Here is a 21,598-nt window from a genome sequence, read left to right as displayed (position 1 = left end):
AGCCCAGCTTAGCATTTGGATTTTTACCTCTGTCTCTTCTTACTTGTTACAGATGTGCTCGTGCTTCAGTTCTCATCTTATTCTTATCTTTGGCTTTCTTCAATTAATGATCTATATTATTGCCTTTTTTAGTACACTTTAGTAATCAATTCTTGACCCCTCTCAAGGACTTGGACTTGGACTGCTGAAAACCCAAATTCATGCGACTTTGAGTGTGATATCCAATGCTATTCTCATCCATAAATTCTAACCTGATATGTGGATTTGAATCCACAGCTCCAGACTCTGCTAGTTTGTTGAGAAAAGAGAGAAGGGAGGGTTAAAGGTGAGGATGGGGGAGGGATTCAAAAGTAAAGTAGGCCTTTGCTGAGATTCACGTTTTCAAAATTCAAGCACTCCAAGCAGCATGTTTCCTTTCCCTGTCGTTGTCTCCCAGCCTTTCATTGAATAACCACAACAGAAAAAAGCTGCACAGAGTTCCCGATTGGTTTTATAATGAGGTCATTATCCTAGCTTGATCACATTGTGGAAGCCACTTTCCAGGCCATAAACTGCAGTGTGGAGCTGAAGGTCTTGAGAGTCCACACCTGAACAGTGGTGAGCCTCTCCATGATTGACTCCACTCTCTTCTCCCCTTTGGAGGCAGGGGGTGTGAGGTGAATACCTATTACACGAAGAGCATTCCAATCTTCAGGCTCAGCTGTTTGGTACATTTCTAGGGATGTGAGAAAAGAGGAGAACAAACATTTGTGTGCCTTTTTAATCTCTTCTCTTCAGTGACTCCATGGTAATTTCATTATTGATAATTACAAAGGAAAAAGCACTCAGATGCAAAAATTAATGTCCGGTTTGCCTTTCGATGACCTGAAGCAAATCTGATGGTTATTGAAATCCAATGAAATGATGATTTTAAAAAATAAAATAATCTTTTCATGTGTTTTTTTTTTCTGCTTATAAAGCTAGGATTCTTCTAGCTTTATTAGCTAGAATTAGGCACTTAGTGGTTAAGAGCTCAGATTCTAAAACCAGACCTCCTGGTTTCACATATCTGCTGTACTATCTGCTAGCTAAACTAGCTTCTTAACCTCTTTATGCCCCATTTGTCTCATTTGTAAAATAGAAGTAATAATAATACCTATTTTCTAACATCGTTGGGAGAATTAAATGTGCTAACTAGTGCTTGGTAAATGTTAGCTGCAAATAAAGTTGCAGAAAATTCTGAAAATAGAGATGAAACAAATAAACGTACAAACAAATCTCCCAGAGCTAAGTACAGTTAGCATTTGGGATGTTTCCCTTTGGATTATTGTGTGTTTGTGTATGTGTATTCATGTGTGTTTGTATATCTGTATCAAACTTTAAACACAACTGTGCATCATTTTTATTTCTAACTGAATATTGTCATGAGCATTTGCATGCAACTAGAATTATGTTTATGCTTTTGGGGCTGCATAAAAATTCTAAAATAAGACAAAGAAAAGAGATTTCGTTATACTGTGACATTTACTTTTCACAGTATCCTAATTGAGACCCTAAGCTGTGGGTCGAGAGGATAGAGGTAGAAATTCAATAGTGTTGCTGTTTTGTTTTGCTTTTCTTCACTTACGTCCAACCAGAGAACCCAAAGGTGATCATTTTATTCTCTTTCTTTCATCATTTGTTTCCTCTGGTGCTGGAGATGGTGGTGGGCCAGAGTGTTTGTGGAAAATGGAAAGAGGTGAGGGGCATACTATGGGAAGAGCGAAGTAGTATCTCAAAATAATGTTATGAGAGTGAATGAAATAAAACTGTGCAGGTAATGTGCTTACCATAGTGAGTGCCTCACAAATTATAATTAGCATTATTATTGATAATTTTCATTCATCGCTTTAGAGACTATATTTTAAGTACCTCCAAATTAATGGGCAGGAATAATATCCTCTCAACATTTGAGGTGACCTTATTCTGGCTAGGTTCTGACAAGGAAGAGCATGAAGGAATGGGATTTCCTCACGCTTACAGTTCCATCCATGTTGGTGACCATTTCAACCACTCTTCTGCCTCCTCCACCACGTGGAGGCTCTGGGGAGGAAGGGGTGGGCCACAGGAGAACATCCAGAGGGGCGAGCAGAGCCCCAATCCTGGGCTGGGCCATGTCTGGGTAAGCAGCTTTGAGATACCTCCATTCCGAAAGGGCAAAGCTCCATTTCCCACCCTCCTCTTTCCTCTTGTGTGTTGAAGTATTAGCCTGGCTTTTTCATCTTATTCCCTCTTAAGCTCTCTCCTCATGGTTGGCTGCGAACAGACCAGAATGAGTTTACTAACTAGTCAATTACCCACATTATCTTGCTCTGTGGCTTTCAAACGAAGCTGAACTATCCCAGCTCTCAGACAGGATGTAGCAAGATAAGACCTGTTTCATTTAGCTCTGTATGACATCCCAGATGGGCTGTCTGCACGAGAAATCCCTCACGAAACACGTTGCCTGCACTGACCTTGGTTTCCTACGTTTGAAGCTGATCCCATGAGCCTGAGGAATAGAGTCGAACCCCAGGAAAATGAAATCAGAAAATTTTTTTTTTCTTTTTTTTGCAGTATGCCTTATCTTCAAGTGCAGTGTAAAGTGTAGAGTTTTAACTCTGACCTCACCGGAGTCAAAGGAGAAAATATCCAAAGCAATTTTTTTTTCCTTTTCTTTCCTCTTTTCTCTGTTCCAACTTCTTCTGTCTCTCAAAAAAATACTATATTTAATGTCATATGGGCATTTTCAAATGGGAGAAGAAAGGGAGGGAGAAAGAAAGGAAAGGAGGGAAGAAGGAACGAAAGAGGGACTTTTCTTCAATCCTAAGGAATCGTCTAGTTTGAGGTGCAGCGAGCACATCTTTCAGGTTGTATCTTCAAATATAACTCAAAAATATTCTTTTTCAGATCGATACTATGGGCACTACTGTTCCAGCATATGTAGAGGTAAGACTGCTTGGTCAAATGGGTTTGGTAAATGTGGTCTGCCAACTGTCCCTTTGCTGGGAATATTAACGGCAGCACATTGACTGCTCTGGGAAGGAAGTTGCTCAGTAAAGACATAAACTAAACTTTCTTTACCCATGTTGACAGCTTGTTTACATACTCTTCTCCCCCTCCCGGTCCTCCCCTACTTCCTCACCTTTTCTTCTTTTCCTCCCTCCTTCCCACCCTCCCACTTTCCTTCCTTCCTCCCTTCCTTCTCTTAGAGCAAAAATTTCTTTTCTCTGTGAAGCAGTGAATTAAAGAACCCTGTCTAGACCTCCTTGCTACCCTCTTTATCAATTTCTTTATATATACATTCCCTTACCTAAGACATGCTGTTAGACTTGAAGGATAAATATGTGAATCAGACATGGACATGCCATTGAGGCTTGTATACTCTAAGGAAACAAGATAAGACTTGTACACAATTCCAAAAAAATCGAGGGAGAAAATGGTAAATCTCCTGTAAGAATTGTAGATAAAAGGCTACAGGTCCTGAGAAAAAGGAGATGTATACCTCTTGCATTTTCTCTCTCAGTGACTACCAAGAAATTACCGAGGGAAATGATATGATTATATTGTTTAGGTATGGACAAGACTGGAATGACTGAAGGACATGTGTGTTCAGAATAAAAAAAACTGTTGTGTAAAGCAGCCACTTAGTCTAGGAGTAGGTTCCCCTTGAAAGTGTTTCTACTGAACAGCAGGAGGGTTATGCATCCTCTCTCCCTCCTTTGTAAGTTTCTTCCCAGCTTCTGGTTGCAGTGATACTCCATTGCTTTTTCTTTCTCTTTTCTGTCTTCTTTCTTTTTTCATCCTTTTCCTCTTTTACTATCTCTCTGACACACTAAATTTATCATCTCACTTATTTATCAAAACAATCCTGTGAGCCAGATGCTCTTGTCTAAAGGAGGAAAGCCTTGGGAGAATTCCAGTGACTTGCCCAAGGCGGGGCAGTAGTGGGAGAACAGATCTTAAACCCGAGTCCACTTAGCTACAGCACAAAGCTCGACTTCACGTCTTCCCAGGCTGCTCATAGCTGTCATCAGACAAAATGTTACCCAGCCCTAATCCAACTCAATTCCTCAGGTGCCAAAGCTGTAAAATGAAACATTATGGAGACTTTATAAGAAATGCAAAAAAGACTTCTGGGTGAAGACTTCTGGTTATGCTGTCAGAACCCCTCCCACCTAAGACCCACCCTAGCCCCACCTAGGATTTCAAGGTGTGGGAGGCAGGGGGCCAGGTAGGAGGAGTTTCTCAAAATAGGCATTTCTGCTTCTAAACTAGAGGTAGAAATGGCTGAGCGCAGCATCATATTAAGTTAATACCTCATTGCCTTATTTTATTAAAAATATTTCTTGCAATTTTTTATGTGCAGATTTGATTAGATTTGTGTTTAAACATCTCATGTTTCAGTTTTTAAAAAGTCCTTTAAGAAATAATGCCTTAGCTCATTATATAATTATGCTATTTGAAAGATAAAAAGTCAAGCTTTAACAATCCAGTTCTAGAAATAAGTGCTCTTTTACTTTAATCACCCCTCTAATAGATTTTTGAGACTTGACAAGGACTTGGTGGAAGTTTCTGTTTAATTTGTTACGGTTCATTTCCAAGGTCTTGAGGAAAATGTATCGAATAACAGCTGACTGTGAGATCGTAATATGTGTGTGTGTGTGTGTGTGTGTGTGTGTGTATCTTATCTACCTTGGTGTACGTGCGCGTGTGTAAATAAATCTATAAATATATTGAGAGAAAGAAAGTGAGAGTGTTACTAGCCGGATGTGGCAGAGATCAAAGCAGTCTTTCTCATGAAGCTCCTATATTCAATTATAACATCACCTTCATCTTCAAAGAGAGCAGAGTCTCTGTCCTCTAGTCTTCGCTGCAATGGCTTGCTTTAGAGCCTGTCTACTCTTTCCTGCTGTGCCATATTCACTCAGTGATCATTTCACTGGCATTTGGGGCACATCTTAATGCACATGCCCAGGCTTCTTCATGCCTGTACCCCTATCCTCAAGGAGCCCTCAGTCTCAAGGGAGGGCAGACAAAGTGAGCAGATCCTTACAGGGCAACACGATAAGGGACAAACAAGGAAGGGTATGCAATTCATATTGCCTGAGCACTTTCTTCCTGGGCAATGACTTCACGAGGTATTTTACAACTATTACTTAATTTAATGGTGATTATGGTCCAGGGTAGTAGATATTACTATTTCTGCAAAGACTCAGAGAATTTATATGCATGCCAGTAGACTCTCACAGAGCTTCATGAGAAAGACTGCTTTGATCTCTGCCACATCCGGCTAATAACACTCTCACTTTCTTTCTCTCAATATATTTTTAGATTTATTTACACACACGCACGTACACCAAGTTAGATAATATATATATACACACACACACACACACATATTATGATCTCACAATCAGCTGTTATTCAATACATTTTCCTCAAGACCTTGGAAATGAACCATAACGAATTAAACAGAAGCCTCCACCAAGTCCTTGTCAAGTCTCAAAAATCTATTAGAGGAGTGATTAAAGAAAAAAAGCACTTATTTCTAGAACTGGACTGTTAAAGCTTGACTTTTTATCTTTCAAATAACATAATTATATAATGAGCTAAGGCATTATTTCTTAAAGGACTTTTTATTAAAAGAGAACCAGGGGTATACATTACCTGCCATCAGGCTTCTCCTTGCCTCCAAGCTCTTGATGTCCTCCATTGGATGAAGCCAATTTGATTATTAGAGGGCAGAATCACCCATTGATTCTCTAGTACAAGCCCTTGTTCTCCCAGGATGAAGAATGGTGAGGCGTGGTCTGGAGGGACAAATAGAAAACACATGGCATATTCTGATATTTGCACAAGGCCCATAAACAGTTTAAGAATGGAGTAATTCATCTCATATGTATTCTAGCACTTTTCTAGCTTACCATCACCTTAAGCAGAAATGAATGTGTTGGCTCTTACTGGTTCCTAGCAACCACAGTTGTGGCATAGTAACTGGCATTGTGTACCAGTGTTTCTTTCTAATCCTTCCTTTGAACCACCTACATGTTGCTTCTCCAATTCTGCTCACCATTTCACAACTGCTAGGGTGTCTACCTTCTTTAAATATCCAGCTTAGGTTGGCAAAATTGCCACAACACATCCGTCTGTCCAAATGTACTTATCAAGTGAATGAATCTTAATTCCTATACTCTTTGGAAGCTTGCTTTATTCTTCTCTGTTATTTTCCTGCTGTTAGTGTGCTCTGCTTCCAGATTTCGACAAGATGACTTGATGCCAGTAAACATCTGATTCATGATGGTTGTGATGACAGCAATAAAGTAGTAAATTATAAGTATATAGAAACTTATTAGGATTTTCACATTTCTTTTAGCATCCATTTCAAACAACCATGTTGGTAAGCCATGTGCATTTCCTAATACTTTATATGTGCCCAAACCAAATCTTTATTAGAACAGCTAAAGATTCAATTCAATTCAAAAAACATCTCTAAAGCACCTACTATGCACCAAGCTCTATTCTGGGCATGAATGCTTGGAATACATCAGTGGAGTGAAAAAAAACCACCAAGATCTCTTTTCTTGTTAAGTGAAAGAAGGGGGTAAACAAAACATGAAAGTATTGTCCAGTGCAGTAAGTGCTATAAAAAAAAAAAGGAGAAATGGAGCTGGGTCAGAGAGAATGGTGGTAGGGAAAGGAAATTTTGAGTAAGTTACTTAGGAAAGGCCTTAGAAGAAAGTGACATTTGAGCAGAGGCTAGGAGGTAAAGGAGTGAGCTATATGGATTTCTGGGGGAAGAATGTCCCAAGCAGAGAGAATAGGAAGGAGTTTCTGGTTTATTTAGGGAATGCCAAGGAGTCCATTGTGACTGGAAGCAAAACAGTGAGGGAAGAAAATGTGGAGGTGAAGATAAGCAAATTGGAGACAGGTGATGATAGAGGGCTTAACTGGGCTGTTGAATGTACTTTGGTTTTTACCTTAAGTGAGATGGGCAACTAATGTCAGGCTTTGATTAGAGGGTGTCCTGACTTGACTTACATTTTAAGTATTCTCCTTGTATTATTGATAATAGATTAAAGCTGTACATGTGTATACTTGCATTAAATAATAAAATGCGTTATGAAAAGAGTGATTTTGAAAGTGGAGGAAGAGAATCAAGGTAGGATATAAAGTCATCTTTTAAAACATAAATCTAATTATCTCATTCCCCCGATTGAATATCTTGCATGGCTCCCTTTGACTATCATTTGTTCATTCATTCATTCATCTATCCATCCAACACTGTTTTCTAAATAGCTACCATGTGCCAGAACTTCCTAGGTTCTGGTAATAAAACAGTGAACAAAACACATTACCCTTACACTCAGGTGAGTTTACAGAATACTAAGGGAGATAATCCAAAAACATTCAGGTTCTTTCACTCTTTAAAACTACTCTGTTTTCTAATTTGATTTGCAGCCATTTCATAGCATTTGACATTCTCAAAACATGCCAAACCTGCTCTTTAAATCTGGATGGATTTGCTCTCTTTTTACACAGAATGCCCTTGCCTAACCCCCTTTCCTCCTTCTCCACTAGGGGGGTATCATATCCAGTTTTCCATCGTCCCTCTTTCCCCCAAACTCCACAGACAATATATGTATACTGCTGTCATAGTTTTTGTATCTTATCAATGTGAACTGTAAATGTGAGGGGCTCTGTGACTGCAGTGAGAGCTTGAGAAGGGTGAGGCTTCTTTATTCACCACTCTTATAACCCTAGCATCTCGCTTGCAGCATGGTACAGAAGAGCTGAATTCATGTGTATAATGGCGACAATGCTGAGGTGTTTGGTGTATGAAAAATGAATTGTGTGATTCAGGAATGTGTTGGGTAAACAAGATGGGAACAAAAAGCAATTAGAAAGCAGAATGTGGTACATAATCAAGGACCACGACATCATAGACTGTGAATCGGTAGGGAGGGTACCTTGTGTTCTGGGAGCTTTAAGGGAGGCTGCCCTGCTCGGGGACTGGTCGGGTTCTTAAAGCTCGTCAGGGATGAGCCAAACTTTGCATTTGATATGTCTGTAGCAACACGAAAGGTTTAAAATCCACATATTCAATGACGATAGCCTACAGCCCTCCATGGAAGAAGGTCTTGGTCTCAAGTTTGAAGTTGCCTTGATGAAATGGTCTCTGTCACCCCCTGACAGATGAGGTTCTAATCCTGAATTGTTTCCCTCCATTGCCTGTCAGCTTGAATTTGGGCAGTGTTTTGTCTGTGTGGGATTCAACTGTGACTTTGACTAAGTAGAGGGTTTCCTAGAGACAGGCAGAACATGATCTCGGCTTTTCCTTGTTCACTGGGAAAACTGGATGTTGCATTAAGGCAGCAGAGAAATCATCTACCAATTTTGCCATGCATTTTGTGAATATCTAGAGTATCTTCATGACTCAGTTTTCATTTAATGGTGAACCCAGGTGGTGATGCTAAGCCCCTTGATTTGTTGATTTGTTGAACACAATCAAATCTCTTAGTACTCATGGTGGACAAGAAGCAATGTTTGGAAAGCTGGTAGTCTGAAATTGTTTTGCCTGGAAGCATAGAAACTAGAGGCATTCATGCATTCTCTCTTTCTAACCATTATCTATTATCAATGTGTCTGTCTTGCCTTTTATATAATCGATTACTGCAGCAAGTTATAATAGGGAAAAGGAGATTTGAGGATGCAAATTGTAGATTTGTACCACCCACAACACAGAGTAGCTCTGTGACTTAAATCAAAGCATTTGATGTCGGTTCTGTCTACTTTGAAATGGAAATAAAACTTTTAATTATTCGACCTGACCTCTGGGAGGATCAAATGAGATGAGTGGGAAAATACTTTCAGCTGTAACACAATAGAAAATACCAGTTATTTTTATTACTTTTGTACTTTTTCCTTTGTCTTGGTGAACTGTATTATCAAGTGGTCAAATACCAGGCTATCATTATGGTTATATCACAGGAAGAAAAATATAAAAACACATTTAAATGTGGCAACTTCAGAAATATGATTCCATGCAGAGAAAAAAAATTAAATACACATGCATACACAATGGCTGTTTGAGACAGTATGAACTTGTGTCCTTGCTGTATGAATTCTCCCAGTGATTGGGAGAAATGGGTGAAAAATTCTGCATGCATTTTTAAATCAATGTTAAGTTATTCTAAGGATGAAAAGGAAGAAAAGTAAATAAATCTTATTAGAAATAAAGGTTCACAGAGGATAGTGTAACCAATAAATCAGGATTTAAGGGATGATTTTGGTTCCTGAATCATTATATAGCTATTTCTTTTTGCTTTCTCGTATATTGAAATAAACAAAGGGAAATACCTGAAATCTCTAAATTGAAATCCATGTGCCTTAATAAATTTAAAAAATGATTTATTTAAAGATAAAGAACTTTTATCTTCTGCCCCTGTGATTGTAACAACTTTGTGACTAACCTTTATTTGTACTCAGGTATCCAGTTTTTCAACTTTAGAGTCTGGTAATCACTAAAGACAGCCCCTAATGTTTATTACTGAAGGGTCTGAGATTGGATCTGACTAAAATGGGCCCACCTGACCTGTGCAGTAGCTTAGACTTTAACCTACAAGTCACCTATACCTCATTCCACCATTTTCTTACACACGTTCTGTGACTAAGCATATAATCAATCTGCGCATGTTCAATAATTAGATCAGCTCTAATTACATCATCTGGGGACACTGTGCTCATTATCCTAAATCCTGCTCATCTTTTCTATAATAAAACTATCAAAATTACTGCAATTCAGAGAAATAGATTTTGGGCCATTAAGCCATCTGTTCTCCTACTATGTACCAAGTAACAAACTCTTTCTCTCTTTGAAACCATGATGTCTCAGAAATTGGTTATTGAGTACATGGGGCAAAAGAATCCATGGTCTTTGCCCAGTAACAGTTGTGGCACATCTCCATCCATTCCTCCTACAAATTCTCCATGAATTGGAGAAGTTCTTAGCCTTCTTATTCTGAAAAGGAATATTTCACATTTCATTTGGATTCTAAGAGAAATCAATTTGGGGATGAAAAAAAGCTCTGGGGATATAGCATCTACATGTTAAAGTGAAATAAACTTCATGTATATCATTTATATCAATGAGTCCTTCGTCAGTGGTCAAGGCCAAGAGAAGTCAACATAGATTTACATCGTGTTCCTGCAGTCTTTCATTCATGAGTTAATTTGAAGTTTGTGTTCCTCTATAGCAGAAGGCATCAATCTTGTCACTGGATTTGGTGGCCAGAAAACTCTAAGAATACTAAAATAGTGATATTATCTATCTAAAGTTTACTACATGTTTACATTGTGCCAGGTAGTTTGCTAAATATCTTGCATGCATCACCTCTTGATCTTCCCACTAACAATTTGGGCACCATTGTTACTGTTTTTGGGGGGACTGAGAAAATTGAGTCTTAGAGAAGATACATAACTTGCACTAGGTCACAGTTTGAATGTAAAGGAGCCTGAACTTGAACTAGGTTTCTCCAATGCCAGGACCCTACTATAGTTTATTGCCATATCAACTGAAAGAGAGGTAACATAATTTATCAACATAGTTATCTGCTCAAGGTCTTAATATAGAAATATCTGTGACCAGCTTTCCCATCAATCAACAACTGATCCAAACCATGACACATGTTTGGAGCAGGTGACAAAATGCATTTTCTCTTTTTCCTACATTTCCTATTCAAAAGATCTTTAGCTTTTCCCCTCTTTTTGAGGAATGGCACTGATGTTCTACAAGTATATTTATCTAGGCACTGAGTATGACCATCCTGGCACTAGGTGAAGGTCCATGGAGATTTTGGTTCCATAATAACATATAGGCCTTTAAAGAAAAGGTCATAGTTCAGTTGTACTCCTTGGGATGACTGGGCTTAAAGGGTGCTTAGAGAAGTAAAAAGCAAACAAATTAAATAGCAACAAGCAAACAAAATAAATTTCAACAGTTGGAGGTATTCTTGGTTACTGACATTAAAACTTGATGTTTCAATTAATGTTTCCAGGCAATTCTATCATTTGTTAATTTATCACAAGCATATTGAGTACCAACTCTCTGCCAGTAAGTCTCCTAGCATCAGGTAACATGTAAAGTCCCTGCCCCTCGTAGAGTTTGCCTTCTAGTATGGAGAATAGTTGATAGCAGTAAACCAAATAAATGACTGCGGTTGTGGCAAGTGCTACAAAGGAAATGCAAACAGAGTGATGGGAGTAGAGTGGCTGTGCAGTTTCATGAGTTGGCACCATCATGTGTGCAAGGTCCCTCTGCTCTTCTACCTCAGTGACCATCTAACTGAGACTGGTGACCGGAAGGAGAGAGGCATGTGGAAGTCGGATGAGCGTTCCAAGCAGAAGGCACAACAGCAGTAAATGCACGAAGCAGAAAGAAGCTGGGGAGGAGGAAACATATTAAAAGTGGGTAGATAACAGTGGGCCATAACAAATAGGCCCTTAAAAGTAAGGAACTTGGATTTACTTAGTAAATTCAATTAGTAAAATACAAAGAAATACTAAAGGGCTTTAAGCAAGGGAGTGATAAGATTCTGGCTGACTTCCAACACCATGTTACTGCTGTGTGGAAAATGGATAGTGGAGAGGCAGGGATGGAGTGGGTGGTCAGTTGGGAAGCACTGAAGCTGCTCAGATGAACAATTTGCACTAGCGTGGTAGAACTGTAGATGGTGAGACTTACTCAAAACCAACCAGCTGATTAGTAGCAGGGGAAATGTCTAGATAGCGGATCCCTGAATTTAGTGGGGAAACACATTCATAGCGTTCTGTTGCATCCTGGTACAGAAAGATGATTTTGACAAAGTCTGTTCAGAAACAATGGTGAACCTGGATGACTTGTCTCATGGCAGACACTAAGTTACCTGAATTTATTAGGGAGTACACAAATGTGAGCAAGCACAGGTTATTCCGACAGCAGTAAGTGTACAGATCGCTACAGGAAGTTACCTCCTAGAGTCCTATCCTTATTTTTAGGAGGTTACTTTCATGTTTATAAAGTTCCCATTCTTTTATGTGATAATGCATGAAGTGTTTATCACGTTCCAAGCACAATATGCACCTTTTAATGCATTATCTCATTTAATTGGTTGCTGCAAGGGTCTCTTGATGGTTCTAGTTGTTACTAAGTTTTAACCCCTGGGTTTTTTGTTTTTTTTTTGCTTGGGCAGGCACCAGGAATCGAGCTTGGGTCTCCGGCATGGCAGGCGAGAATTCTGCCTGCTGAGCCACTGTGGCCCACCCTACCCCTGGGTTTTGCCTGTTTCTTTAAAGTTCTAATATGTGGTTCTTTTAAAGCCAAGTTCAAGGCTGAACTTCTGAGTGACTATATTCCACGCGTTGAGTAAAAGACGTCAACGTACAGGGGACAGTTCAGGGCTATAGAAATCGGTTTCTGGTCAAGTTTGATCCTTTAGATTGTTACAAAACTCTATTAATCAATTCCTAAAATAATTCTAGAATCATTTTTTTTCATAATTTGTTGTTGTTGTTAATAGCTTTTTAAAAATAGCAAATAGCCTGTTCTTTTTACTGTAAGGTATTATATATGAGTTGGGAAATACAATTTCCTTGCAATGTAAATGTTCTGGATAAGAGGTTAAGTAAGCTTCTCATTATAATATCCTATGCCTCTCCCACCTTGGAAGTGAGTAGCTTTCATTAACATGTTAAAGGCTCTGAGAAGTCCTGCAAGGAAAAAGTCTGCTTTATTTTATTTAACACTTAGTCCTACAAAGTTTGGTGATAACAGACAGACTCTTTGGATTATATCTATTGCATCAAAGAGAAATACTCTTAGTCTGCTTTTTGGTCATGTGTTGGGAAGATAATGTGAGCCTGAAATTTCCAGAGGCAGAAGTGTAAATTCACAGGTAAACTCCTACTTAGTGGCCAGTTAGAATGTTTCTTTTCTCGTGCCTTGAAATTCTAGATTTTTGGCAACAAAAAAAATGTGATAGAGCTGGAAATGTTTTACTGCATCACCCAAACTTGGAGACATCTGCACTACTTTTTTATACCACAGAGGTATTTCTGGAATGTCCTTCGTTTTTTATTTCACTTTTTTTCTCATTTCCTTTTCCTTTCCTCTCTGGTTATATCTCCTTTTTCTCTCACTTCCTCTCTTAATGAGGCACGTGCTTCTTTCATTCCCTGTGCAATGAACAGTTTGCTTTTACTAAAGACATAAATTTGAGGCCTTGATTCAAAATAGGCACTTAGATGTTTTTACTGAGCAAGTTCTTTGAAGCATCTCCTTGGGTGCACAAAGTTCTCTGCCTTTGTGTTCATCACTGGAGCATTGTTAGAGCCAAATTAATGTATAGTATGTGACTACATTGGCACAAAATGGGGAGCAGGTGATGACTCATTAAGTAAACTGTTTTTCCTTTCCTTTACCAGTTCAAATATATGTATGCTGGGTTGCAGGAAGATATACACAAATATTCATAAACAGAAGCCCACTTTCACATGCACTACCCATTTATGTAGTGTGCTGGCACTAGGACTGCTCACAGCCAAAGTGGGGCTTTTTAATAATATTTCAAATCAAGGCTTTATCTGGGACCACTATATGCATTTCATTATCAAAAAGCTATGCTTGGGCGGTACAACAATGGCTCAGTGGCAGAAGTCTTGCGTGCCATGCTCAAGACCTGGGTTCGATTCCCAGAACTTACCCATGCAAAAAAAAAAAAAACAAACAAAAAAAACAACTATGCTTGCATTACTATCATATCCTTTATACACAAGAGATTAAATGTGTCTAGTGGGTAAAATTCTGACATTAGCTTGTGTCTGCCAAAGGAAAGGACAATTAGAAAAATTTCCAAGTTTTCATTCCAGTAAAACAGCAGGAATCAACCCTGATCAGGGGTTTATTTAAAACAAAATGGCCTGCCATCATTATATAATTTGTGTCTAAAAAGAAAATTGATGTGAAGTGTGAATTTAACCAGTGAGGTTGAATTTCATATCTTCGTTATTGTTGTTTTTGTTTTTTTTATGGGAGGAACTAGAATTGGCTGAGTGAGTCATCGGGTGATATTCATACGAGATAACAGATCATAATTCATCATAACAGAAGGATAAACAGAATCTCAACTAACAAACACATTCCTTGTTTTTCCTAACTACACACATAGCACATTGAACAGACTTAATCAATTACATTATTGCATTGTAAATATATTCATATATAGGTGAGTATTATGCATATATAAGGGTACTAAGAAAATATTCTAAGTAGTTAAATAAATTTATTTTTGCTTATAATTGGCTTATAAAGCTAATTTCCATACCTTAAGGTTTACTTTCTCCCCACTCCCCAAATATAAATATCACTAATCTTATTAGTCCTTAAGAATTGATTCTATAGGCAGCTTTTTTCTTAAATATATGACATATATAAGTGTCTTGCATTCTCCCTGTGCCAAAATTTCCTTTTTATAAAACAATATTAAAGGTATTTTCTAAGGAAAGAAGTGCCCACCCTTTGACTGACTAAATGAGCTAGTTAACAGGATATATGAACTCTCAGAATACTAACACCTTACTTAGAGCTTACCGTGTTCCAGAAAAATGAGTCTCACTATTATATGTTCTAAAGGTCCTATAGTCCCAAATGTGTGTGTATATAAGTACATGTGGGTGCATACTAATTAGTTTTTATACCCTGTATGAATTAAAGTGCTCTGAAGAAAAGTCATTTTATAAAAGCCAAATGTCAAACTTGCACCTTCAGTAACTTAAAGGGGAAAAAGGAAATAAAGACTGAAACTGACCAAGAAGTCGACTAAGCTACAAGGCAACGACGGCATTTATTTGTGGTCTCAGAATTACAAGCTGGGAAGCACAGATTTAGTAGCAATTCAAATCCTGTGTGTCTTACCATTTCCAGGCAAGGGTTTTTAAAGGAAAAGATGAAGATTAGATAAATTGTTCGCAGTTGATGGATACTTGGGGTACCCCCATGTCCTTCAGGTTAACAGTTTACCGAGTTCTGTGTTTTAGTTTCCTAAGCTGCTTAAGCAGATACCAGGAAATGCTCTGGCTTTTACAATGTGAATTTATTAGTTTACGAGCTATGAAAATGTCCAAATTAAGGCAACATTAAGATGATGCCTTCTTCCTGAAGACAGGCTGCTGGTGATCCTGAACTCCTCTGCCGGATGACAAGGCACATGGTGGCATCTACTGGTCTCCCCCTTCTCTTCCAGGTTTCATTGCTTCCAGCTTCTTGTTTCCACAGCTTTCTCTTTGTCTGGATTTAATTCTCTTATAAAGGACTCTGGTAAGAGGATTAAGACCCACCAAGATCCACCCTAAATGAGGTGGCTCCCATCTTAATTTCACCAAAGATCCTACTTACAACGGGTCCATACCCACAGGAATGGATTAACTTTAAGAACATACTTTTCTGGGGTACACACAGCTTCAAACCTTATCATTGTGGCTGGGTGTCCTTAGGTTTTGAGGAGCACTGTTGCTTGAGGCTTTGCGTACTTTGGCCATTTGTGAGATCTGGCTGAGAGCTGCAAAAGAGTAACCTCCAGAATGACCCTCTGAAGCCATCTTAATTCTCATAGCCATAGTGACTCTGTTTTGTTTTATTTCTTTTAATAGAAGTAATGTGAAGATGGTGGCTTTTAATTAGTATGGAACTTCTGTGCCATGCCAGTGCTGATTTGATTTTGCCTACCTGCTCTACTCTGAAATTACAGATTTAAAAGATGTAATTAACAGAAAGTTAAAGATTCCCCTTCATTCTTTGTTATATAAAGGATACCCTGCTCCTTTCCCCCACCAGCTCCTTTCCTCCCCTCTACTTCTCAGCTGGTATGGAGCCTCTTAAGTTGTTTCTTCACACACATGAGTCAGTGGCATTAATTAGCTGAGCAAGGCTATGATCATTAACTCCTGATATGAGATTTCTCTTGTCTGACCCTTCACAGACCAGGAGCATTTGGCTGAATTAAAGGCAGGAATCCTTTGTCCTGTTTGCCCCCAGCCTTAATCAGCTTGAGGGAAGGGCCCTGTACACTGCAGAAAATCTCAGGATTCTTTCCTTCTGTTTAATGTGATCAGGCCACACAGATGAAAGGTGGGTTCGTTGACTTGAAGCTTCAGTAGATTTGTACCCAACCTAGAAAAAACCTGAAAGAACCTCTCATTACATAGCCCAAAACCATGTCCACCATTTTGACCTGCATATATCCTTACCCAGAGCCCCATTTCTTTTCACTCTTTGCCCCATGAATCAAATTTAAATGGCTTTCTCAAAAATGTTTGTCTTTTAATAAATGTGTTCATCTTACTGTATCCATGACCCACCCTTCTTCAGCACCATTTGGTCCCCATTTGTTTTGGCCAAGAGCCTTCAGTAAAATGTTTCCTCTAAAATTGTGTCCCCTCTTTTGTTTCCTTATTTCAAATCTCCATTCTTGGGAAAGTAGGTTAAGATTAAGTGCATTTGAAGTGAAACCATCTCATTTCAAGAAACTGCCCTACTCTACCTTGCATTAATCTTAATTTGAAAAGGACATCACTATTATGCTTCTACCCCTTTGCTCACCCTTTATTTTGCCTGTTTGATTTGCTCACCACTTCATCAGAGCCTCTTTTGTCTTGCCGTATCTGGAAGTAAAAATGTCTCAAAGTGGCAAATTGAGAATTACTTAGGCCCTCCTTCTGCTGCTGTTTTTTTTTTCCTAGTGCCTTGTATTAGTGACTAATTTTCACATTGACACATTTATCCAAACATAAAATCACATGTTTACAAACATCTTAGCTGGAATTAATTAAATCAAGGGGTATAAAAATAGCTATTAATTATTATCTTCATCCCATTATGTTGGGAATATGCAAATGAGCAATATTTTCCATTCCACATCTTCACTGAAGCGCAGTGCTACCACTTTCTACATCTGCTACAGCGGTGCTGGGGGAAATGGTAGAAACAGATCCTTTGTACTATCAAGAAACCCTCCGATTTGGAAGACAGCAGCTTTCCCCATTGTGGAAGCAGTTTGCAGAATTATAGGCTGTGTACTGCGAGGAAAGCCCGAGGCCATTGGGAAATGACCAGAAGCAAGGACCATGGTTGGTATTGCTAATGAATATATGCTGGAAGAGCTTAAATTGCAGGCTAGGGTTCCTTGAGAGAATGCCCAGCATTTGAATGATATGGAATTGAGGCTGACCTGAAGTTCAGGGACATAATGTAGGAAAAGTAGGTATTTTATGTATATTCTCCATATAGGAGGAATTCAGTAAGCCAACCATGCTGCTGCAGTCACTTATGCCATGAGTACTTATAGCAATAGGTTTGACCTCCTTTGAATGTGACCCATAATAAAAAGTCCCTTTTACATTCTCAACCCAGTTATCAACACATATATATGCATGTTTATATTACACAACAGTGAATTCTGATATTTTCTATTTTTTCTTGCTTCTTTTTTACCTAATGCAGGCCATGATCCATAAATTGACTTCATGACCAACAAGTGGTCATTACCCACAGCTTGAAGAACAAGTTACAAAGCTAATATATTTCAGAAGTAGAACCAAAACTAGATTGTCGGAGTACAGTTAGTGGTTTTTGCTTTTTGTATTGTTTTTCTTGCTTTATTCCTCATTCATCACTACAAAGGCTTTTTAAGAGGTCACTTTGCTGTTTCTTCTCCAGCTACTTTCACATATGGACAAAGAAGCACACACAGAGACGTACGCGCTCTCAGCCCTCCTACGTAGATACACCGATCACAAAGGCATACACACAGACATATATAGGCACAGGCATTTTAATACTGAACACAAACACACACACAAACATACAGCTACAGAAACAGACACACGCAGGCTTAAACAGAGACCCACAGACACACACCGAGATACGCACACACACACATGCACACAAGTATAGCATTACATTTGGTTATTTGCCATATATTTTTCATATTCTTTTGTACTTTTGCTAATAAGATATAATGTTCCTTGAGGGTATAATTCATTTAAGGAAGTAACTCATAGTTTCTTAATAAGTACCTGTCTAGGTATTTAGTTTGTGGGTGATTTTATTTTTACATTTTTAAGATTTCTACATCAAGACATTTATACTTCACCTTGGTGACACACCAGAGCTCGATTAGCAGATTAAAACACTGGTCTGATACCAATTTGAAATTCCTCATGTAGCATCCAACTGAAGCGTGCCTGTGTCAACTTAATTCAGTAAGCTTTAACATAGATTTCACAGGTCTTCCTTCCCTCTGAAGATAATTTTCTATTACAGTTCTGCTGAATTATTGAAAAGAGACATTTTGCCATAGATTGAAGTGCAGACTATACAATTTCAAGCAAGAAGTAGAAACGATATATATTTTAGTTTTCCATTGCTGTGTAGCAAATAAAATAGCTTAAAACAATACATACATATTATGTCACAGTTTCTGGGTTCAGGAATCTGAGCCTGGCTCACCTGGGTCCTCAGCTCAGCTTCACAAAGCTGCTGTCACAAGAAGCTTGAGGACTGTTTTCAAGCTCACATGGTTGTTGGCAGAATTCAGTTCCTAGAGACTTAGGACTGAGGGTCTCTCTTTCTTGCTGCTTGTGAACCAGGATCTACTTTGCTCCTGGAGGCTCACAGCTCCTTGTCATGCCACCCTCTTAAAACACAGCTTTGTTCTTCAAAACCATCAGGAGAATCTTTTGCTTCAGTCTCTGAAGACTGAGTCTTACGTCACAGGAGTGACAGCCTTTGCTATGTAACGTAACCGAAGCAAAGGAGTGACTCTCCTAGTACCTTTGTCATTTTTTATTGATTAGAAGCAAGTTATTGATTAGAAGCAAGGGAAGAAAAAAATTATACCATAGTCTCAACTGCTTCTGTCTGCGTCTATAACTCTAGACAGAACATAGAAAGGAGAGCAGTATTTTCAAATCAGCTGATAAGGGGTCATATGCATTGCAACAAAAGTTTTGAGTCCTAAGTCTCAAAAATTATCTTCAGAGGGAAGGAAAGAGAGACCCTCAGTCCTAAGTCTCAAAAGTCAGTACTCAGGGGTTGGGGGAATGCACAAGAGTTGAACTTATTCAGGGTCATTTTAGAATTCTGCCTACCACGCTTGACTTGGGGATTTTCTTTTATGTGTACTTCTAACCAGTTACCATTACTGCTCTTATGCTAGGATAATCAATTTCTCTTCATGATGTTACCAGAAAAAGGCCATGGATTCTTTTTGCCCGACCCACTCTATAACCAATTCCTGAAACACTGGGGTTCAAAGTCAGAAATAATTTATTACTAAGCACGTCATGGAGAGCAGATAGTCTAGCGGTCCAAAATCTGTCTCCCCGAGCTGCAATAATTATGGTAGTTTTAGTAGAGAAAAGATGGGCAGAGTTTAGGATAGTGAGCACAGTGGGCCCAGATGATGTAATTGGGTGATCTGATTATTGAGCATGCGCAGATTGATTACATGCTTAGTCACTGAATGTATGAAAGAAAATGGTGGAATGAGATGTAGGTGACTTGTAGGTTAAAGTCTAAGCTACTGAACAGGTCAGGTGGGCCCACTTTGGTTAGAACCAGTCTCGGGATTAGATTTGGGTGGGTTAGTTCTGGGCTGACCCAGGACCCTTCATTAATAAACATTAGGGGCTGTCTTTAGTGATTACAAAATTCTAAAGTTGAAAAACTGGATACCTGGGTACAAATGAAGGTTAATCATAAGGTTTTTACAATCACAGGGAAAGAAGATAAGGGCTATACAACCATTATCAGAGATCAAAGCAGTTGGCATACAATTTAGAAATTGCAGGAGTTTTCCTCTGCCTATTCCAATATATCAGAAGCACAAAGGAATATCAATATAAAAATTCAGTAATCAAAAACCATCCCTTAAATCCTGATTTCTCAGTTACAATAGGCTATATTGACTCAAGAAAACACTTTGCATCCAATTCATATCTTACAACGTATTGAATGTCAGAATGTATACACATTCATACATTCATATACACAAGTATGTATATGTAATTATTTTAATTTTATACTTTATCACAGGACTAGGATCAACCATCACTCAATCTGTATATTTGTTATCTTGACAGCTTTTAGAGTGTAGATATTGTTGGACCCAATGATTCCTTGAGGAGGGAATTATATTACCTTACTCTCACCTCCAACATAAATAAGAAAAGACTCAGAGTATCAAAGGAGGTGATAACTCCTTCTGAAATCCACCACACTTTGTTCTAAATCCTCTGAAGGACAGCCAATCCCTACCAAAATGAAACCTCCAAGATAATGTGGAGTGATCATGCTCACAGGGCTGTATTACACAATTTGAGTTCATAATGCATCTGAAACTTTTAATGGGTATAAATGTCCTTCCACATGGTATGGTGGATCGGGCATGGATACGATGCACTCCGTGCTTTCTGGGAAGTGTGCCAAGCAGTGGCTTAAGGGCACCACTATAAGGACTTTCCTTGCTTGGCTCCCTGACAAATGACATGCCTGCTTAATCAAGAGTAGGTGCAATATGGTCACTTCCCTTTAACAAAACTGTAATAGACGACAAAAGAGATAGGTAGTGGTTGTGATTAGAGGGATGATGGAGTTTGTAGATGAAGTGAGATGGTAAATGAGAGCACCGCATCCAGAAAGGCTAAGAGCTAGTTGGAAGTTAAAACCTATTTCATGAAAAGGATCACATGAAAGGCTTTCCAGGTCTTTCTTTCCAAGCTCATACCTAGAAGTATACTTTGTCTTCAGAGTTGGACAATGTGGACCAGAAACCTAGCTCTGCTGTTTACCCACTGTGCTGGCTTTGACCAAGCTAAAAACTTCTCACTTTTCTCATCTTTGAAATGGATATAAATGACGTTCCTTAGGTGAAGAGTTTGTTGTGGTGTTTGGCCCTAACAAACACAACAACAGAATGATGAAACAAGTGGGAAAACGTGTCTACAGAGATGGCCAAAATTTGCAGGTGTCTACCAAGACCTCACAATCTAATGAGGGAACTGCACAGGTAAAGTAATAATGGAAGAACAACCTGCTATGTTCTAGAATTGTGGCAAAAAATCTGAGCCTTCAAGAGAGGTCAGAGATAATCAAATAAGTATTTGACTGCTCCTTCTTTTACCCTGCCCCTGGAGGAAGCAATTTCTTTATCTATCTATTCCATCCATGGCTCTTCCTCTAATTCCATAACAGAAATGATTAGAATCCATTTTCTTTTAGCCTTTCCACCAAACAAAAATGCCAAAAGGGAAGCAAAGGTGAAGAGAGTTTGCAGCTGCTATGCTTATGCACTAATGAAGGTCAGGCAGATTGAATCCCTGAAGAGAAGACAAGAAAACTGGGACTGAAAGGGTTGTCTGGGATATCATAATGGTCAATCTTTTTCTTTTTCTCTGGACCAATTTTCCAGACACTGAAAAGATGATGATGAGTAAGAAGCTAAACTCTTGGAACTAAAAATACACTCCATTGCCCACGTGGACTCATTCATGTATATTTAAAGTTAGG

At 38.7% G+C, this 21,598-nt stretch overlaps 1 protein-coding gene and 1 long non-coding RNA gene across 3 annotated transcripts in view; one reads left to right on the top strand and one right to left on the bottom strand.

The window, feature by feature from the left end:
- LRRC4C (leucine rich repeat containing 4C) overlaps nucleotides 1-21,598 on the top strand; it is a 170,702-nt gene that overhangs the window by 108,261 nt on the left and 40,843 nt on the right. The gene's annotated exons all lie outside the window — the stretch shown is intronic.
- Nucleotides 476-21,103, bottom strand: LOC143643757 (uncharacterized). 2 transcript variants are annotated; one of them, XR_013156376.1, is made up of 4 exons: nucleotides 20,919-21,103; nucleotides 5,668-5,810; nucleotides 2,000-2,274; nucleotides 476-715 (listed from the first exon to the last, which is right to left on the bottom strand). It is a non-coding gene; the product is annotated as an uncharacterized LOC143643757 (long non-coding RNA). The 2 variants fall into 2 exon arrangements; XR_013156377.1 differs by lacking the exon at nucleotides 2,000-2,274.

Source organism: Tamandua tetradactyla, chromosome 8 (assembly GCF_023851605.1).
Source record: "Tamandua tetradactyla isolate mTamTet1 chromosome 8, mTamTet1.pri, whole genome shotgun sequence".
In the NCBI taxonomy this organism is placed as follows: Eukaryota; Metazoa; Chordata; class Mammalia; order Pilosa; family Myrmecophagidae; genus Tamandua; species Tamandua tetradactyla.
This window is presented reverse-complemented; position numbering and strand designations above follow the sequence as displayed.